General features: G+C 40.9%; 1 protein-coding gene across 1 annotated transcript in view; it reads right to left on the reverse strand.

Annotated features, from left to right (window-relative positions):
• Positions 1 to 1,950, reverse strand: part of nlgn4xa (neuroligin 4 X-linked a) — a 65,873-nt gene extending 63,923 nt beyond the window's left edge. Inside the window, exons 1-2 of the mRNA XM_088439378.1 lie at positions 1,921 to 1,950; positions 1,752 to 1,821 (exon numbers count right to left, since the gene is read on the reverse strand). The gene's annotated coding sequence lies outside the window, so the exon portion shown is untranslated. The remainder of the gene's footprint in view (positions 1 to 1,751; positions 1,822 to 1,920) is intronic.
• Between the last annotated feature and the right edge of the window lie 17,669 nt (positions 1,951 to 19,619).

Below are 19,619 nucleotides of genomic sequence, written 5' to 3' on the forward strand. Positions count from 1 at the left end.
CTCTCTTATTTTTTTCTTTTTCAATCGATTAAGTTCTGACGAACCTGAAAACACTGCATGCCCAAGATGTGCAAACCACGAATCATGGCACTAATGCGAATACTTAATGTATCAGGGGTGTAGTCAGGGAGAGTGGATGATAATTAATAATGCAGTATGAGTAATAAGTATTATCATTGTTTAAGTTACATTTTACAATGATCCCACCTTGCCTTGGGTAAGAATGAAGTTAAGGTAACAAAGTCCTGATCATTTTGTAATAGCGAGCAACAAGTATCAATCATGCAATAAAAACAAAAGCAGTTCACAAATGTATCAGTATTTGAAAAATGTTGGCAAAACATTAGCATGAGAAATCAATGGCCTGATTGGTCTAATATTTCAATCCTGCTGCCCCCTCCAGTCCATTGACCGAAAAGCTCGGTTTGGTTTGCTCTCTTCTATTTTCAACAACCTCCTTTTTATTAGTACAGCACATTGCTGAAAAGTGCAATTTAGGTGAGCCAGCGCCAATCAGATCTCTGCAGAGAGGACCAACCAAAAGTCGTGGTTATTCGATACACAAACCTTGTTACTCGGTGGTTTTATTGGTCGTGAAACAAAGTACTACCCAGCAAAGCATAAACACAATTGCAGCCAGCAGACTTACTTTTTTCTTGAATCTGACATAGTAATGCACAGGCTACCCTTATAAGTCATTCAGAATTTCTTGAACGGCAGCCTTTAATTGTTTTATGAAAAAACGGCTGAATGTTTTGTGGAATTAGGGTCTATCGAAAAAATATGAATGAGTAAATGAATAAATTGCTGGGGCCATGGCGTCTTGGCAAGGACTGGCCTTTCGGGAGTCAATCCGGCGTTTCCTTTGGCCACAGTGCCCCTATCGTATTGTAGTTTTGAGCAATGTTAAGCTCAATTTCCTTATTGAGGCACCAAAGTTGTTCATCGGACTGATTAAACCAACAAATAAGTATTTTGTGATATTGGAGAAATGGTAGGCTGCTTCCTGTCAATTGCCAAGGTGCCCTTGAGCAAAGCCCAACATCCAACTCAATGTGCAGCACTCATTGCCGCCCTTCCAACGTGCAGGCATGTGCAGGATATGTTTTGTGCGTGTCGTGTGGCAGTGTAAATTGGGAGATTGGAAAAGATAAAGAAAGGTTTAAAAAGTGGTGAGCGGGGCAGAGCTCAATTTCTAAAACTTGATTTTAACCCATTTAACCAGGATGAAGAATAAAAGACCCCCCAACGCACACACACACACCCAAAAAAACACGCCTGTTCTCACACACCACCATCTTGTGGTTGCTTGGCAAGAAGTGTGCGTGCAGAGGGGTGCCAGGCTGCATTTTGATCACACACTTGAGGGAGGCGGGGGTGGGGGGGAGGGGGGGGGGCACGCATGTGTTTCAGTCTCCCGCCTCCAATGAGAAAAGAAAAAAAAGTGCGTTGCGTTGGCCGCGTTTAAACAGACAATGACGCACAGCGCACCGTGTCCTGTGAGACGCTCAACCGAAAAATGTAGGCGCCCACGTGATGAGTCTGCTCCGCTGCACTGCCAATCAGTCATTCGGCCGATGACAATTTGAGCGCAACTGCGTTTCGGACCAAAGTGCACCAATGCAGCCTTCAAGACAAATGTTCCGTGTACCGAATGGAAAGGTTATAAATAGATCATTGGACACGAGTAAAGAAACCCATACGGAACCGCGCGCCAAAAAGAGGCTCCGCATTGCCCAGAAAATTCTTACCTCAGCCCTTTAACTCCTCTCCGCAGGTCCAGACAGACGTGCATTTAAATCCGTCTCCGCGAAATCGGCGCTGCCGAAATCCAAAGTGAGAAAGCGCGATGCAGCACAACTCTTATAAATCCTGCGCTTTGCTGGTCGCGCGTGCATGAGACACATGCGCTTTTATTACCCTATATGATGTTTCAGTGAGTCACTGCAGCGGCACTAGAAACTGATGGAAACGACTGTGATGCCAGGCAGTGCATTGGCGGGACAAGATTAGAAAGCAGGACACCTCTCTCTCTCTCTCTCTCTCTCTCTCTCTCTCTCTCTCTCTCTCTCTCTCTCTCTCTCTCTCTCTCTCTCTATCTATCTCTTGGCCAACCTACTGAAGTTTAACCCTTTCTTATTTTTCATTTTTCACATGCACACCCTATGTTCAGCATTCAGCTTGAATCTTTTTGTAACATTTCTAATATATTTCGAGGTCTCACACATACATACAGTACATACATACATACGCACGCACACACACACAGAAGCAAAAGGTGCATGATTTTGTAAGAACCTGTTTCAATGTATGAAATGAAATGAAAATATGGGTACCGTATCCCTGGGGTAATTGAATATATTTCAGGGAGTATTACTAAAAAACAGTTTGCCCTGGTTAGAGCAGTGATTTTCAACCGGGGTGCCACGGCATACCAGAGTGGTATGAGCGATTGCCAGGTGTGCCGTGGGAAATGATCTAACATCACCTAATTAATAGTGACGTAATGCTGCATCGCCAGACTGTTACAAATGAAAAAATCTTTCTCTCGCAAAACAAGTGCATCGTTCTACTCGTTCACTGAATTGGGTCGTTGTTTCGAAGCGTATCCGCTCGTTCGCTTGGCTGTTGTCACGGATTTCTTCTTTTGTTGACCCCGAACTAACGAGTTCATAAGCCAAATGCATATAGCGCCACTTGCCGACGCGGTGAAACTCATTTGCATGTAAAAAGAGAGGAAATATGTTGAGACTTCGGAGTAACTGGACAAAAGTAGGAAAACTGCACAGGTGTGTGCACTAATGGAGCCACAGCGGTATGAATGAGCTGCGAGAGGAACTTGATGGATTGATGCGAGTGCACTCTTGTGCAGTAGGAGGCAGGATGCACCTGAATGTTGTTTGTGATCTGCCTTTAATTGAAAGACAGGGAAAAAATGGAGTACACAGGAGAAATACAGGCTGCTCCATATACTTTCAACTCACATGTTTAGTAACAGTTTGATTTTCCATTTGAGACAAAGGATATTAACATGCTGACTGATAAGACAAAGACAGTTAAACACTGCAAAATATTATGCCATACACCACAGCCAACACGATCTGTAAGCAAATGCATTTGCAGCGCTACCACCAAAAGCCGAAGCTAACCACGCCTTCAAAAATGTCTCCAAACATGCAAGTGACAACCAGAAACACATTTTGCACATCAACTGTTCCCATCAAGTGCGAGAGCTAGCAGAATAAAAAGTGATATTGATGTGTAGATCATGCTCAATATGAAGCCATTTTTTGAGTGTGGATGCCATTTGGTTGCTGTTTCACAGCCTTGAAAGGAGGTATGAGGTCCCATGACAACACCACTTTAGTTGCATAGTCAACAAGAAACCGCCGTTCCCCTTATTTTCTGCTCACTGACACAATGAGAGAAAACCAATCCAAACATTTGCTTGCTGTTAATGCAAAAGTGCAACTGTCAATTCCTGCAAGGTCAATGGCCAGTGAGCGTGTCTTTTATTCAGCAGGTATATTAGTTACTGAGCGAAGAGCACAGTTGGACATGGAGAATGCGGACATGCTCGAGGCAAAAAAAAAAAAAACATGATTCATTGAACAACTGTTAGATGGTCCCAGTTGGCAATCTGTACCACTGATGCCATGTTGTGGTGCACAGAATTCAAGTTATTATTATTATTATCATCATTATTATTATCATCATTATTATCATTATTATTATTATTATTATTATTATCTACTTCGGAAAATAATTCGTTCCAGAAGTCATTTCATGACATGATTTTTTTACACGTAAATAGACTCATCCAAAAGAAAAAAACAACAACAAAAAAAACACTCCAAAACACTTCAAACTAATTATATTAATTGTTGCAGTGGATAATATGAATGCAGTTTATTTGTTTGCTGGTGTATAGGTGGTGCGTACAGAGAACTTTGAGTAGATCATTTTATTTGTATGTTGTCGTTGTTTTTAACATTTCCAGTGATTTAGACATCATATACATCTCCACAGGAGCAATACAATTGATTTTCGGGTTACTTTGAGCATCTGATTTGAATTACGTTTAGGTTTAAGGTCATGTTAAGTACTTCCTGTGTGTACGATGCGCTGATGACGCTAACATCGGACGCTAACGGTATACACGACAGCACACTAATTAACGAACTATTCAAGATTTTTTAACTAAGAAAAAAATCCTTGTTTGCGATATTGCTGCATTTATAGAGTAGTACTTGTGTGTACCATTGTGAGGCAGTTAGCGAATCTTAAGAGGTACTCCAAACTTGTTGGCGTACCTCTTTCTGAAACAGCAGAAGTGAACGAACAAAGGAACAGAGCGAGCGAAGAATATAACTCTAATCGATGACTGGCGATATCAGTGAATACAATATATAACACATTTCAATGGGCATGATTATTTAGCGATGACATTACATTGGGGAAAACATGATTATTCACCTCGTTGGAAAAAAACATGGACATAGACATCATCGTGAGGACTTACATGCTATCTTGGATGGTTAGCTTGCATCTGTGGGGCATGGAGACAAAGTGAAGGCCCCAGGTGAACCCAGCAGCTGTGAAAGAATGGATGGAGAAATGCTGGAGGATGCAGCCATGCGCTTCCTGGCTGAGTGAATGGGCTGTCAAACCTGTAGACTTACAGCAGTGCCGGGGGATGAGGGAAGCGTGGCTTTAAATACTTCACCAGCGACAAGCTTGCCTCTGACGATTAAGACTAACAGTGGCAGTAAGCAAAGAAGGGAGAAGTCTTTTTCTCTTCGCTGTGTTTGGGCACAGATGATTCGCATCGCCTCAGGGCTGTAAAAGACACAAAAAGGCCGTAAAGGGCTGATGAGGCATGATGACAAGATTATTCAGCAGTGTAATGTTGACACATGAATGAGAAGGCTTCAGATCGCCTGTCAACAAGTGCACGTTTGTCTACCTCCATTAGATTGTTTTGTTTCAAATATTGAAGCCAGAAGACAGAAGACTTTCTTTTCAAAATAAAATCTTAAAGAATATTTTGCATCACTACTGAGTGGAACGATGAAAAAAAACCTTAACTACTTTGTACTTAGGTTTGAAGTATAAGACAAGGACAACTACAGAAGCGAACTTGCCAGTTCAGAACACAAAATGGTAAATGTGAAAACGCTTTGAGCACTTTTCAAGGCAATCAAAGCACTTGAGCGTTGTATCCTCAATCACCTCCAGGTAACGCAGCATCAGAATCAACTTGAACTTCAGTATCTTACTCAAGGACCCATTTGTAGGATCGAGCCCAAAACCTTCATGTTTAGGGGATGATCACTCTACCATCTGAGCCATGAAGTGCTCCCTCGCCCCCAGTACATAAACCATTTGATTTAAAAACAAAATTCTCACCTGTAATCTATTTGACTTCATGCACTAAAAGAATGATAGCCCTGCACTTCAAGCACACCACTGTATCTGTATATTTATATTAATTGTATATTTGTTTTAATTACAGTGTTCTTCGTCACCACACGTCACTTTCCGCGGCCTCAGTGCTTTATGTTGTTTTTTTCCTAGGGGCTGTCGCATCACAGCACCGCATGTTGCACTGCAACACTCCCACACTCAATCCTAAGGTGGAGTCTGAAGCAGTTTAACACAATTTTGCTGAAAGGAGAGCACATTTGGTTAAATTACTGCTCTTCTACACCTGGTACTCTATAAGGGCATTTTGGCAAGAACTCAACATGACTCTCAGGCTGTGTGCCTGTGTCCGACGAGCTGTGCGAAACGTACATGTGGGGGAGGGGTTATGGTGTGGGCAGATTGAACAAAGTGACAACACAAACTGAGGCTGGCCCTTTAAGAACAGTTGCAATGCAGTGTGTGAATGAGCGGAGGGGGGAATAGCGGTAGCACTAAGTGCTGTGACCAGAGTTGAGAGTTAGTGAGTGGCATTCATCACTCAATGATTCACTCTGCTATATGTTGAAAAGGAAAACTAAAGTTTGTGCTCCAAAAGAGTCTGTTTTACCTTCATACTAGAGTTAGTTGATCACTATGCATGAGAAATAAAGTCAAGGAGGGTTTTATTAAACAGATTTTAAACACTTTATTTACATACACGTTGTACACTTACTCTTGCAAAGTTGGTTTTAGGGCATCTGATCTGTATGTGGGATTCTCTCGGTAAATGCTCAATATAAGCACAGAGGTGCGAAGCAATGTTATGACCTCTAATATCACACAAGAATATATCTAAAGTGTTCTAACACCCATTCAAATCTTGGTGCTGCGTGCTAATCTCACATGCAGGATTTCATTCACTATAGCCGGTTCCCACAGTTTGTCTTGTCTGATAAAACAGTAGTAGCATGACCCATTAAAAAAAAAAAAAAAAGTTTTTTTAAGAGCTTTACATGTAAAAATCTGGTCATGCACATTAGAGTTCAAATCACTGGCGATGGTCACTGAGAACCCATTAGCGTCTGGCCGGCTGCAACAAACACCACACTTCTCACTGGATGGTTTTAGGAATTCTGTTTAATCACTTAAAATCATAAACTGCATTAGTCTATGTAATCACGTATGTCTCAAGGCCATGTGAGTCGGTTGAATGAGGAAACAAACTATGTCTAATGTTCATTAGAGCAGCATTAGAGCTGGATCTGGTGGATGTGAAACGGCAAGGTGGGAGGCCATAGTCGCACAGCTGCCGTGCTGGATTAAGATGGATTAGTTGTTATTTGTATGAGGGGTAATCTTGTGCTTGTTGATTGTGACAGCCACACTAAAGATAGGTTAGAATCCTGCAACAATCACCAAATTATGGGCAATTATCTTCAAATCCCTATCTTTATTTTGCCTCACTTGTCATGCAAAATTTAAGGCATTCAATTCATTTGACCCTGAAAGTCAAAGCATTTCAATACCTGGGCGTTGCCTTTCCCTCAGAGGTCAAAGTGAGGTAGACCCAACATTTTTATGGGACACGGTGAAGGTGGTAATAAGAAGGAAATTGATCACACACACTGCATATGTGAAGAAAAACATTAGAAACATACTGGAAACAAATGACAAAATTAAAAGAACTGGAACAACAACATAACCGCACATGATTTGGTAACACTCAGTTAAATTAAGGAAGCCTTCAAAAGCATTAATAACTTCCTTTTGGAAGGGGTAGAAAGAATGCAAGGTATATAAGGTAAAGTTACTATGGAGGAGGACCTCGAGCCACCAAGGCACTGGGGAGACGTATGAAGAGGATACAGGCAATGACCACTGTTCATAAAACATAAGACCCTATGACTGACACAACTGTATATGATCCAGGAGGAATAGTAGTGGTCTTTATGAGGTATTATAGCAATGTCACCAAAACTCAGATATAGTCAAAAACTGTGTGCCATCACAGTAAGTACAGGATCCATATAAAATCAAGTGGAAGGATAAATCGGTTGATTATTTAGGAGTGAATATAGTTGGACAACTTGATAACTTAGTTGATGTTAACTACCCCAAGTTAAATCAAGAAATTAGAAGAGATTTAGAAAGTACAATTTTCGATATGCGTTCAAGAATATGCAAGAAGGTGCCAGGTTTGCCTGTTAGACATTTGTGAGAAACTATACACAAAGAAAGAGTAAAGGCATTTTTTTTCTTTCTCACGCTTGAGGAGAACAGAGAAGGACTGCACAAGTACAATTCTACTGTGCTCTGAAACAGCCTTTCCGCACCCCCTCTTTTTATTCGTTCAAGAGGTCCCTAGGCACAAAAGTCGTTGCTGCCCTGAGGGATTGGGGGAGACATTTGGCAACAATGTTAACAATTGGCTTATGATGGTGAGGAATGCAGTTTACAGTTCATGTTGTTGTCTCCTTCCTCAGGAACAGGATGCGTGACTTGTCAGGCCATAAGCAATTTTCCCTCTAAGCTGCAAGCGTGCGCATTTGCGCACTGCTCGCACGACCTCAGCGCACAAGAATGTCTGTGCTGCGCATTAAACACAATGCAATATAAACGTATTAAATGATATTTAAAGTTAGACTTCATCATATCTGGTTAATTAGACCAATAATATTGTTTTCTGTACCATTTTGCATTGTGACAGCGAGTGACAAGTGTGCAGCCTATGAATGTTTCACTTTTACTATTCATCCAATCAAACGTAATGACAGAAACATTCCCTGCATATACACCCCGTGCTGGTTAGCTAGCTAACAACAGTGCGGAGTTAAGAGACGTCAAATGCTAACCCCTTTTCCTCGCGAAACCAACGAGCAGCGACACATCCGCTCAACAAGCCAAAGTAAAAAAGAAATGTGCTTCCTATAAGCTGGAACGACTGCCGGAGCGTATGCAAATAGAAGAACAAGCGGTGAAAGTGAGTGGTATTTTATTTTTATTTTTCACAACTTGTGGCTCGTTTGTTGCCATGGTGACAAGTGCAGTATACATCACACTGTCACGTCTAAAACATTTATTGCTCCAGATATAAAAAAAAAAAAATAATAACAAACTTGTTGAAAACGAACAGAAATCGTTGTGATTTGTTTGGCAACATTGTGCATTCTTCTGGCCGCCTGGTTTACTCGTATGCTTGCAGGTCTCTCTTTGAATCAATAAAACGATAAATTTATTTCCACAGCAGTTCTAAAGTTCTTCAAACAAAAGTCCTTCAAGTAAAAGACAAACATTACGGTGAAGAAACCATGCGCTCTAATCTGCAATCAATCTTAATTGCCCCTGTGATGCAAACCCCAAGGCTCTTAAAGGGCCAGTATCATGGACCTCTCATGATCAATACCAGTGAGAGTACTCAACAGTTGAGTCGTCACCAAAACCACTACCAAGCACCGATACCATTAGTACCGTATTTTCCGCACTATAAGGCGCACCTAAAAGCCTTGTTTTAAAAAAAAAAAAAAAGCTGATGGTGCGCCTTATAATCAGGTGCGCCCTATATATATATATATATATATATATATATATATATATATATATATATATATATATATATATGGATCAATATTGAGATTGGCATTGGTAGACGGGGAATGAACTGATTAAGTGAGCCTCACCTGTTTCTTTTGTGTGTTTACAGTTGAACAAAGTTGGTCATATTGACAATGACTTATGCGTTTAGAGTTATTGAGTTATTATTGTTAATACTTTGAGTATTACTGTATTGTGATTGAAAAAGTTTTAAAATATGTCATTAAGTGAGGGTGCGCTTTATAATTCGGTACGCCTTATATATGGAAAAAGTTTTAAAATGTCATTAATTGAGGGTTTTTTTTTTTTTTTGGCCCGTCAAATTGAATGCAGAACAATTTAATTGAAGCAGTCGCTGACATCATTAGACGTGGTCGTCATTACATGAAATGTGCTTTTATGTGTGCGCTATGTTGAATGCTTTTACGCTTAGGTTCTGGCCCGTTAATGCGTTCAACCCATTATTTTGTCATGTTAAGTATAAAAAGGAGCAATCATATAATAAATAACAGGAAATGTTTTATGATTCATAGTAACATTAAGGTTTTATGATTAATAGCGATGTGCTTGTACTCTTTTGGACAGAATCTAAAAAGAATAATAAATCCGAAGTTGCTGTTTTAAAGTCACAAAAATACATAGCATGCTTTTATTGGTCAGGCCCATTGGGAATAGATTTTCCTCTATGCGCCCCACAAGCTAAAACAAGTTTGACACCCCTTGCTTAAAGAATATTCGATTTTAAACATAAACAGTGAACTGCTGCCAATGAAATGTGTGAATACGCTGCTCTGGGGGCTCATGTGATTCCTCCCCATTCATGAACCTCACCTCACGTCACTGTTCAGTACATGAGATCATTCTGCTCAGAACTCAGGCTACAGCGTTCACAGCTTACAATAAGACATGAATGCAAAAGATATGTTGAGTGTTAAAATCTTAGTTTGTTCATGTAGAAAGTAGCGTGATGGGATTGTGGTTGTATTTTGTTGTTTAATTTTCTCTTAATTTCTTCATTGATTCAGCCAACAACCAAAATATATTGACTTCTACATTTCTTATTGTGTCGAATGTTTCCGAGCAATAAAAATGCCATTAATTGCGATCATAAAGTTGCTCATGAATTTGATATTTTTAGTCCCACTACTTCTTCCACTCATCATGATTCGCAGACAATTGGGAAAGATTGAGCTTCGCCCTAGTCAGACCAAAGGGAAGCATGTAAATTGTAGAGGGGGTTCAAAAGCAGGTCCCGGTCTCGGTCCTACAACGAGAGTGGCTCCGGAGTTCCGGGTGGTGGCAAACAGCTCTCTACCTGACAGGTCGCTGTTATGCATCGTATACACTGGATCTCATTTCTTCATGATGATTTAATAAATACTTAAAACATCGGGGACTCTCATTTTTTCTTTCCAAATTACTATGGATTTTGTTGTATACCAGCTATACAATGGCAATAAAGGCACTCTATCCTATTCTGTTCTATTCCATTCTGAAGGTCGGTAAATGCAACGTTTACCACTGAGGTAAAGCTCGCTTGTCATCTCTGTACCAATCCAGATTTGCAGCTATAGAGAATATATCTGGATTATTTTTCCGAGCGAAAAAAGTTTGTGTTCAAACTAACAAACACACGCGCATTCACATCCACCCACACATGCCGTGCATATGTTATTGTGCAGTGTTGCGACACACAAGATTGTCTGAGGGGATCCAGGAGTAACTCTCTGCTATGCTCGGCTAAAGATAAAAGGCCGCTCTATTTTTAGCAGATAGCACATGAAATATGTGCAAAGCAAGTTGAGCAAATGAGACATCAGAAGAAGGAAACCCAGAGACATTGGTCAATTTTCAAAATAAAGCAAAGGCTCTGCATTGGATCTTACAGAAAAGTTAATGGCAAGATTATTTTGGAAGTGAATTAAAAGAAAGCATTCGGCAGACATCTCAAGCCAAGAAAAAGGCTTGGAAATAGAAAGAAATATGTAGACGAGGCGCTTTGTTTTGATAGAAATTGGACTTTTAATGATTATGTAAAACTGTGCTTGCAGTTCAAAAACTTGGGATAAACCTATGACTCTTTTGTCTGTTTGTCGTACACTGAGGCCAGAAATGATTTTCTTTTCAGTTAGCCGGATCGTTCAAGGAAAATGAGGGAAACGCTTCTGTTTTGCTGCACAGTAGTACTTTGTTAACAACCAGCCTGCCTTGGCTTCAATCAGAATATTACAACAGTAAATAAAAGCAGAACAGCTTACAGCTGAACTCAACTGAACTAGACCGATATGCCCCCCCGAAAGAAAAAAAAGCAATATGCTTATACAATGTATTATACTACATCTTTATGTAAGGTTTACGGAACGACTGCTCTGAATTAACGGCACTCATAATTGCCAAAATGATGTTCTTTTTTTCTGCAATGGCTGATCTTCGAGTATGCTTGATTCGTTTGTGAATTATCAGAGATGTCTAATGAGCAAAAAGGTGGTTATTTAAAGGGACAGTGCGTAAGAATTTGACCATTTTTCATTCAAAAGGAATACATTAAATGATTGTACAAAACGTGCAAATGAATGTGTTCTTAATGACCACCAGTATGTTTTAAATGTCCTCACAGGTCTAGTTATGATTAAATTGTATTACATGGGGGGGTGGCACTTCTCCGGAGGCGGCCATGTTTGTTATAGCTACGGACAATGGTAAATGCAGCACCTAGTTATTGTCAGGGTTTGAGGGAGACGTTTTCGAGAGTGTTTGAATACCTGAACTTTGACGCATTCCGATGGGAGGCTGGGGACGCTGAGTCCATGTTGCTGAGGCAGTCGAGCCGAGCTAAAACCTAAAAATGGTAAGCGGGCCCCTGATAATCAAAGACTTTAAAATTGAAAGAAACTATAGCCAAGATCAAGGTTATTCCCGGATGTGTGCAGGAGTGTGGAAAAACAATTACATTTCAAACACCTTGACTGAAGAAATCACATTTTAAGGAGTGAAATGTCATGAAATCAAATTAAATTGAGAAAGAAAATGAAGCAATCCCATCTTTATTTGTAGAAAGTTACTTACACAAGTTGCAATCATTTTGGGTCATCCAAGGTAAAACTAGTACATATTTTTCATTACAGCTTTCAACAAGAACAGATAAAATCCCTTGTGTTTTTTTAGACAAATAAGTCAGCTTTTTTCCTTTTTTTTTCATTCAAATAGACGATCGTGATAGACTTGCTCTTGTTTGCTTTGAGTCACCACCAGCTAGAAGACGCACCGGCTGTCACAACTGTGCCCTGCCAGCTGACCTGCAGTGACATTCCGCTGCCCATCTGCCACCCAACCAGCACCATGGATTTTTCTTTTTGGTAATAACACTAAGCAACACAATCATTTCAATTCAGTACCTCTATTTGCGTTGCGGGACATGTCCATAGTTTTCTAGGTGAAAACATGGGAGGCATTGCTCTTTCAGTGAAAGGCCACTACTAAAAAAAAAAAAAAAATATGTATATATATCAGAAAAGGCACTGAAGGCTATGATTTATGTACAATGACATACAGCATTAATTGAAGCACAGCGGTAGATAAACAGGCAAGTGTGACATTTGCAGCTGCAGAAAAATGTCAACTTGTGGCGTCAATGCAATACAGAGCTGGCGCTGAATCACTTGAGTGATACAATTTTTACAGTCGAAAGCTTTGAGTAACACGTGGAAATAACGTGACTTCAATTCTCCTCCATTGCCTCTTGTACGTAGCACTGATGATAGTGGATTGGGATTTAGGAGGATTTAGGATTGGGTGTGGTTTTAATTCCATCATATCATGGTGTCGTCTTACTCATGGGTTCAAAGTCACCAATCGTAGCGTCGTAAAAACCGAATCTTCATTTTTGTGCCGGGGCAAGTCTAGGTCACCAGACGATAGTGCACCATGCTAGGTGTTGCTGCACACGGAGAGCATTTCCAATTCTCTCCTAAGGCCCACATGACAGTTTGGTGGCAGAACGTATACTAGACCTTGGACCTGAAAAAAAGCAGGACAAAGTTTTTGCACAGCTCATTCTAAAAGTCATTTGTGCATGTGGATCTCTCACATGGACTTTTGCAAGAAAGTTCCGCTTCTCCCATGTAGAAAGTACACTATGCGCTTGAGAGCAGCAATGAGAGCAGCTGCGGTGCGGCCGGTGGAAGAGTGTTTAGCACGTATGCCTCACAGTTCAGAGTGGCGAGTTCAATTCCAGCTCGCTCCGGCCTTCCTGTGTGGGGTTCACATGTCCTCCACGGGCCTGCATGGGTTTTCTACGGGCACCCTCTCTTCCTCTCACACTCCAAAAACATGCATGGCAGGTGTATTGGACACTCTAAAGTGTCCTGATGTTTGATTGGGTGTGTGATGGTTCTTCATCTCTGTTCGCCCTGCAATTGCCTGGCAACCGGTTCAGGATGTCGCGAGCCCACTGCCCGAAGACAGCTGGCATGGACACCAGCAAGCCGGCGAGCCTAGTGAGGACAATCGGCTATAGAAAATGGATGAAGAGCAGCTACTTTAGTTAGAAGGGAAGCATACCTGCTGTGTTCATGCCCCCAATGTTGCAAACCTTCCTTCGTAACAGCGCATCTACCGAGGTTAAGATTTTAATCAAATGAAAAATTCCTTCTGCAATTGTGAAAGAGGTGCGGTACTTGTTGAGGTGTGGTTTGACCGCTTGCATTCACGGGTATCCTGGCAACCATTTTGTGTTGCCATGCAAGCCTTTCACACTGAGAGAGTGCAAGCTTGAGTGAGTATAGCGTGGAGGTTTATAAGGGCTCCGACCTCAAAGGCATCAAACATTTTTAGGATGAATTAAAATGGTTGTCGAAGCTCCCCGTCAGGTCCACTAACTGTGACCTCTGACAGACACACTCCAAATCTTCAAAGATGCAAGAGGGTCAACTCCATTATTTTGGTTGCTGTTGGTGGAGCCAGGTGTCAAAATACTTTTGCCAACAATTTCACACCACTGATTAAACCACTGCTGTGCCCTTTCCTGTCCTACGTTTACACAAAAACATTTTTTTCCTTCATTTCAAACTGAGAACTATCACAATTTCACCCGATACCATAAGTTGACAACTTAAATCAAGGTCAAACAAGACTTTGGAAATGAAAAAAGTACCTGGCTTTGTGTTTACTCTTATCTTTCATGTTGCCGGGTCAGCTTTTTGAAGTAATTGCTTCATTATCATTTCCGAAGCTATCCACCCAGCCGGGGGTCAATCCCACCTGTCTCATTTGTTCACATACCCTTGTGTCTTTTGTCAGATCGTCTTGTTTTCTGCCATATCCTGAACCAGCCAATGGCTTAAAAAGCCCTACTTCACGTCACTATGCCATTGCTTTTGTTTTACATGTCTATTTTGTTCCTAGCGTGGAGAGAATTTTCAGCACTACTGTTTCTATTAATTACCTTTTTTGATTGTTTAACCAGCTTTGTTTTTACCAGTTTTTTCCCACCATTGTTGTTGTGATCGTTTTTTTCTTTCACCCCTGCCAGAGATTCTCGTTTCATCGGTTGCACTTTTCGTTGGTACTTTAGCCTAAAATATCATAAGATCAGGTCACTATTGACTTTACGCCTTCACAAGTGCAAGGCAACAAAATTCACTTAACAGGCTCGTCCCATTGTTGAAATGTTCAGTAATCTAATGTCATTTTTAAAACCTGTGAATCGTTGTGTCCTTTATGCATCCGTGTCAGAAAGGCTCTGAAGCGTTTCGATGCTCAAAAATAGAGATGTAATATAACAAAGAGGAAAATCCAACAAACTGGACTGAGGGTAAAGTAAAAAACCAAAACTCGAAACAGAAGCTCACAGGGTAACGACAGGACAGCGACTGGGAGACAAATGAAACTCAGGACTGGAAACGGCAACGATATCCAACCGAAAACAACAAAGACGTTAAAAATTGACCCGGCAACTAACTAGAGACACATTAAGGCTAAAATACAGGACACACACAATTAGGAGAACATGAAACAGCTGGGCAGGAACATGTGGCAGGGAAGTCTGATTGGTGGACACACAGGGGGCAGGCAAACACAGACAGGTGAACATGATCATATTAACGAGGACACAGACAAGGAAGTCAAACGAGGGAAACGTAAATATGAACTTAGAAAGGCAAACAAAACCCCACAACAACAAATAGCAACCAAACAAGACAGTTGAACTTTTATTGCACTGTTATTTTTAAAATGCACCTATTGTGTATGCATATTTTCAAATTACCTTAATCTGGTGATGTTCACATTTTTTCTCCTGTAGTTTTTAATTACTTGTTGTAGCGTTACGTCTTTGGTCTGATTATTTATTTAGACCCCTAATATTTCATTCATCTTCACCTTTTTGTGAACTTGCCTTGTTCTTGCCTACAATTTACATTATTACATGTATATTTCTTGTCTGACCTTTTAACAAAACTGAGAACAAACTCGTATAAGTGTCGCTGGGGCAGGTGACACCAGGGTGTTTGGAATGATTCGATTACTACATATGATCAGCTCCATGTGGGTAGTTGGAATCGCTTGGAATTGCTGATGGTGTTTTCTGTTGTGGGGATAGCTGCGCGATATGTTGTGGGATTTGACGGTCTGCTATAGTTTTTTGCTTTGTTTTGTTTGTTCTAGGCAGAAGGATTGAATATTATTAAATTAGAAGGGGGTAGGAGTATATACGTTTTTTTACTTCTTCCTATTCCTTTTTTGAACTTATGGGAAGATCAGTGCTCATATTGCTATTGTTGTTTTTTGTTAAATTGTTATTACTGTTTATATTCATGAAAAAAGGCATTGTATATTGATTTTTTTCATTTTGTTTATTTTGCTTGATTTTAAGTTCAAAAATAAAGTTTTTCCTATATCATATCATAACTTTGGCATGTTGTTTTTCCCATATTAAATCATCCATCCGTCCATCCATCTAACCATTAGCTACCACTTTTCAGGGTCGTATCACCCAATCACACAAACTTCATTGACTGGAATTCAAATGCATCGCTTGTCACGCCGTCCACGTAGTCGATTTAAACCAAGCATTTGTTTTATTTTCCACGAAACATAAGGATGAAAACGCAGCATGTTGCTCCGGAGCCACAGGTTGCCCTGTTATAGAGCATAGAAATCAGATATAGCTAGCTCATAGAAGACCATCACTTCCATTCAGCTGCCCTGCACATCCCAAGTGAGTGACACGCAGCCGCCTGGCCCAATTCTGCTCACCGAGAGACCATTTATGGGCATTGTGACTGGGAGAGGACATGCATAAAACAAGGCTGCACTCCTGGGATTAGTGTGTGGACTGGAAGCACACGGAATTCACTGACACAGAAAGCCTCTTATGAAACAAGGGAGGGCAAGGAGAGAGGGGGCTGGCCACACTGAGCATGACACATATAACCGTGGTCGACATGGCCAAATGCAACGGGAGGTGAAGTGGGTTCATGGAAAAATTATGAACATTTTCAACAGACGTGGTGTTTGTAGACGACACATCAACGTAGGAATTCAGCAAATGTAAAGCCTGTTCTGTACTGTGCGATCAAATTGAAAATCCTCATTCGCAGGTGCTGTCACTGCTGGAAGCAAAATGACCAATAGAAATACTCGCTGAAATGTTGTCAACATCACTGTGTCCACAAAGTCGCAACTACTATCCTCAGTGCTAAAGAAAAAAAAAAAAAAAACAGACCAAAAAAAAGGCAAGAGGAAAAAGAGAAGGGAAATATCTAGGTGAGGCTATAGCAGAGGTCTGCTGTGTTTGAGGTAACTCTCAGGCTAATGTCATGTATGTAAACTGTCACAATAGTTATAAAAATAGTGTTTAAATGTGTGGACGGGTAAGAAATTGGACTGACACACATATACACAAACACACACACACACACACACACACACACACACACACACACACTTTTTTTTACTCCTTTACTACTTTTTTTATTCCCCGACTACAAATGGAAGATGTACAGCATTAATTTATAAACAAACAAAGACTGAGATTGGACATATTACAAAACTAGGCAACAGCAGTGGCTTGCTGAATAAAGATTCAGGAGTTTTATTATTATATGTATAATACAACAAACAGAAACAATGGTGTTAATAATATAATGTAAAATATCATATAGTGCAAAATATTAGCACAAAATATTATTTATGTATGCAGTAAGAGACAGATTAATACGTGAGGGATTTGTTGAGAATTTGGATGGCTTGCGGGTAGAAGCTCTTTGCCAGCCTGGGAGACCTGGCCTTCTTGCTCCTGTAGCATCTGCCTGATGGCAGCAGTTCAAACAGATCGTTTTGTGGGTGTGTCTTGTCCTTGATGATGGTGCGTGTCCTCCGCAGAAGCCTGGTGTGCTAAATGTCTTGCAGTGAGGGTAACGCTGCGCCTTGATCACACGCTGGACAGTCTTCCTGTCTTGTACTCTGCAGTTACCGTACCAGACTGTGATGGAGGTGGAGAGGACACTTTGGATTGTACATCTGTAGAAATTGTTGAGAATCTTCGCTGACATGCCACATTTCTTCAGTCTCTGCAGAAAGTACAGTCTCTGTTGGGACTTCTTGATGATATGTCGTGTGTCGTGGGACCAGGTGAGATCCCCGCTGATGTAGGTGCCGAGGAATTTGAAGGCTTTTACCCTCTCCACTCAGTCCCATTGATGAATAGGGGCGGTTTTTTGGGGGACGCCACCTGGCGCCTTGGGTCCATGATCAGTTCTTTGGTTTTGTCCATGTTGAGGTGGAGATTATTGTGTGACATCAGGCCACAAGGTCTGCCACCTCTTTCTCGTATGCTGTCTCAGCCCCACCAGTGATCAGCCCGTGATTGTTGTGTCGTCTGCATACTTAATTATGCTGGTGTTGTTTTGGGAGTCGACATAGTCATAGGTGAAAAGTGGTGAAAGCAGGGAGCTCAGCACACAGCCCTGGAGTGTCCCTGTGCTTCCAATTCTGGTGCTGGATGGCTCTGACGAATTGGGATCTGCCTGTGAAGAAGTTCAGCACCCAGTTGCAGAGGCGGGGTGCCAGACCAAGTGCAAGGAGCGTGTCCATCAGGGCCAAACAAAAAAATCACACAGAGACATTTCAAACCACGCATGTCCACTATAAAATACATGAACGATAACCTGAACAAGTCACTCCACTTACTCAATTTTCTCCAAAGGTTCACAGATGCACACAGAAGGCAACACAGTGAATCTTCAGCATGAACAAACAGTGCTTTTATTTTCACGGTCAGCCTCAAACATACTGTAAATATACTGAAATTACCTACGCTGGGCTGTGTCAGAGAAATCTCAGAAAAGAAGACTAGGACAAGCCTAGCTGCTTAAACAGCAAAAAGAGTAACTCAGACCAGCCAAGATTGACTTTTCTATGCCGGCATAGGGAAAAAAGCTTGGGCAAATGTAACTCGTGGGTCTTCCAACGCTAGTTTTCCACTTGCCCAGCCGTTCCCCCTGGCTTTTATTGAATAGAAGCATAGCAGATTACAAGACACAACAAAAGAGCCAGCCGGGCGCCACCGGCAGCTGGGCCAAGGTCCCGGCTCACACTTTCGTGCGTCAACAGTTCTATCTAAGGACAGGGTCAAGATGAACTAGGATTGCATAAATGGGTAACAATGAACTAAGAACATAATGATAACAACCTAATATATGATTCCCTTCACAGGCTGACGCACATACAACAAAACAGCATAGCCACAGTCAACATCCTGCAGACCAGCTTCCACCCTGCAAACAACATCCAGGTTACACACCATCGGTGAGGATTTGCCATTTTTTTTACAGGTTTGAAATAAAAAAAAGAAACTTAATTTGAGCCTGAAAGGGTTCAAACCAATTGTAATTAGCATAGCAAATATCCTATGATAAAAATAGTAATATGATAAGAACTTCCCAGTGCCGGTTCTAAATCTTTCTTGAACTGTGCTGCACTAGGCCTCGACTGTCTTGATGCTGTTTTAATGAAGCGTTTTAAAGAGTGGTCACTTTGACAAAGTATAACAGTAAATAAGAGGTAAGACAATGCTTTGACGTTAATGTTGGACTTTATCCCAGATGACTTAGCTTGAGTAGCAAGGTGCTGGAAGGATCTCCAGTCAATCACAGACCTGATACACTGAGACAGACAATAATTCAAACTCACATGCACACCTCTGAATTGTTTATGGCCACATAGTGATGTGTGACTGTAATAAGGCTACCACAGTCCAACTGACTTAATTACGATTCTAAAGGGCGGCCTGGAAAATACCGGTATTATCTAATACCCTTGGTGTCACTTTTGACCTGATTTGAGCCACTGATCCAGACATTTCGAACAAAAAGCGTGAAAAAAAACATTAAGAGGCTAAAAATTACTATCGATTGTCAGAAAAGGTAGAGGTGTGAAACGGCACCATCTGTTCATTTCTAAATGCTTGCAAATGGAATTCATTTGATGGAACCCTTATGACCATTGACACCCAGGGGTTAAACATCTACCAGTAGTTATAGGAATATAATTTATTGTATAGTTTATTATATGTATAAGAAAAGAATATGGAGAATAATTATATATATATATATATATATATA

This window comes from Hippichthys cyanospilos, chromosome 2, assembly GCF_059441005.1.
Source record: "Hippichthys cyanospilos isolate Australia breed blue-spotted pipefish chromosome 2, RoL_Hcya_1.0, whole genome shotgun sequence".
Classification (NCBI taxonomy): Eukaryota; Metazoa; Chordata; class Actinopteri; order Syngnathiformes; family Syngnathidae; genus Hippichthys; species Hippichthys cyanospilos.